This window comes from Tachyglossus aculeatus, chromosome 11 (assembly GCF_015852505.1).
Source record: "Tachyglossus aculeatus isolate mTacAcu1 chromosome 11, mTacAcu1.pri, whole genome shotgun sequence".
NCBI lineage: Eukaryota > Metazoa > Chordata > Mammalia > Monotremata > Tachyglossidae > Tachyglossus > Tachyglossus aculeatus.
Window position 1 is genome coordinate 64,255,823 of NC_052076.1, and position 2,754 is coordinate 64,258,576.

At 44.0% G+C, this 2,754-nt stretch overlaps 1 non-coding gene across 1 annotated transcript; it reads right to left on the minus strand.

Annotated features, from left to right (window-relative positions):
- Positions 1-1,606: 1,606 nt before the first annotated feature.
- On the minus strand, positions 1,607-1,744 carry LOC119935264. The gene has a single exon (XR_005453151.1). It is a non-coding gene; the product is annotated as a small nucleolar RNA SNORA7 (small nucleolar RNA).
- Positions 1,745-2,754: the final 1,010 nt, after the last annotated feature.

Here is a 2,754-nt window from a genome sequence, read left to right on the forward strand (position 1 = left end):
GGATGAGCTAGAACTTTCACACCTGAAATGCTCTCCTTCTCCACCAATTAATTGTGTTAATTATTGAGTGCTTAGTGTATACAGAGCACCATACTAAGTGCTTGGGAGAGTACAATACAAGAAAGTTGATAGACATGTTCCCTGACCACAGTGAGCTTACAGTCTTGAGGGTGAAAAAGATATTTAAATAAATTAAGGGTATGGACGAAACAGCTGCGGGGCTGAGCGTGGGGTGAATAACTTGTGTAAATCCAAGTTCAAGGGTGGTGTAGAAGGGAGAAGAAGTTCTCAACCTTGTCGTATTAGGACTGGCCCTGCCCAATTCTTTGGTACCCTTGATCCAGTCCTGGATGCAAATCCTTCCTTCCAGGGCAGATCGATTTCTGATCCTTTTCTTTAATGTTACCCAAGATGGAAACTCCGCTAACCATTGTCTGTGTTTCATTATTACTAAAGTCCACATGTTCTTCCTTGTTTCTAATTGAACTTTCATTTTCTGCAACTTGCCAATCAATCACTCGATGGTATTTATTGAATAGTTACCGTTTGCAGGTGAGTTTTGACTTGTAGCAGATTGCCTTCCACTCGCTAGCCACTGCCCAGTGAGAATGAACACATTCTTTGCCTACAGGGAGCTTCCACACTAGTAGCGGGCCAGATATACAGAGAAGGGGAAATGGCAGAGTGGAAGGATATTCATTCAGCTGTATTGATTGAGTGTTTACTGTGTGCAGAGCACTGTAGTTAATGCTTGGGAGAATATGACACAACAATAAACAGACACATTCCCTGCCCTCAACAAGTCTAGAGGATATGTACATAAAGTCTGGGAGTTAAGGGTGGAGTAAAAATCATTTGCTTGGGGGGTACTCATTCATTCATTCATTCATTCAATCGTATTTATTGAGCACTTAGTGTGTGCAGAGCACTGTATTAAACGCTTGGGAAGTACAAATTGGCAACATATATAGACGGTCCCTACACAACAACGGACTGTATCCCCAAGTTCATAGGGATATAGACAGGAGGGAAAGTAGGGAAAGTGAAGGCTTAGTCATGGAAGGCCTCTTGGAGGAGATGGGATTAATACATTTTCAAAGGTGGGGAGAATGGTGGTCTGTCAGCTATGAAGGGGGAGAGAGTGCCATGCTGGAGGCTGGATATGGGCAAGGGGTTGATGGCAAGTTAAACAAAATCTGGGTACAGTGAAGAGCTTGGCATTTGAGGAGCAAAGTGTGTAGATTGGGTTGTAGCAGGAGATGAGTGAGATAGCATAGGAGAAGGAGGGAGAGGGCTTTCCCTGGGTCCTTTGTGGATGTACAGACCCTTTCTGAGCCCCACCCTTCAGCTCAGTCCTCAGTCTGCTCTTGCCAGGATATTGTCTTGCCTTATGCCATCGAGTCGTCTCTGACCCATAGTGACACCAAGGAAACATCTTTTCCAGAATGCCCCATCTCCATCTGCAATTGTTCTGGTACTGTGTGCATAGAGTTTTCTTTGTAAAAATACAGAAGTGGTTTACCATTGCCTCCTTCCACCTGGTAAACTTGAATCTTCACCCTCAACTCTCTCCCATGCTTCTACTGCCCAGCACAAGTGAGTTTTGACTTGTAGCAGATTGCCTTCCACTCACTAGCCACTGCCCAAGCTAGGAATGCAATGGGTAGGTCTCTGCTTGACTCTGCCTCCCGTAGTCGAGACTGAAAGAGTACTGGAAACTCTCCAGGTGCGACCCTGAGAGGGGTTGTCCAGGATAAACAATTTCCATTTCTCTCTTTCCTTCTGACCAATTTTCCATTCCATTAATTCGTTTTTGTTGCTCTTGCCTGAACCGTATCTATTCTTTTTCAAATCCCCTAGAATTCAATCAAGCAATCAATCAATCACATTCACTGAGAACTTACTGTGTGCAGAATGCTGCACTAAGCTCTAGGGAGAGTACAATACTGTCAGAGTTGGTAGGTTCCGTGACCACAATGAGCTTACAGTGTAGAGAGTAATTATGGTATTTAAGTGCTTACTACGTGTCAAGCACTGGGGTAGATCCAAGATAGTCAGTTCCCATATGGGGCTCACAGTCTAAGTAAGAGGGAGAACAGATATTGAATCCCCATTCCCCATTTTACAGATGAGGAAACTGAGGCACAGAGAAGTGAAGTGACTTGCTCCAGGTCACACAGCAAACAAGTGGCAGAGCCGGGATTAAAATCTAGGTCATCTGACACTCAGGCCTAAGCATTTTCAATGAGGTCAAACTGCTCATTCAGTTAACCAAAGGAGGACACAATCCACCACCTTTTCTCGTGATTGTGGGAGTCAACTTCAGGCCAGATGATTAGGCATCCAGCTCTACTGCTCCACTTTGGTCCATAACAATAATGATAGTGATAATTTTTAAATGTTAATAATAATAATAATAATAATAATAATAATAATGGTATGTCTTATGTACTACTATGTGCCAAGCACCGTTTTAAGCACTGGGGTAGATACAAGGTCATCAGGTTGTCCCACGTGGGGCTCACAGTATTCATCCCCATTTTATGAACTGAGGCTCAGAGAAGTGAAATGACTTGCCTAAAGTCACACAGCTGACAAGTGGCGGAGCTGGAATTAGAACCCTTGACCTCTAACTCCCAAGACTGGGCTCTTTCCACTAAGCCACACTGCTTCCTTTACTGTGTGCCAAACACTGGGCTCAATATTTTCAGTTTGGACATAATCCCTGTCCCAGATGGGACTCACAGCCTAAGG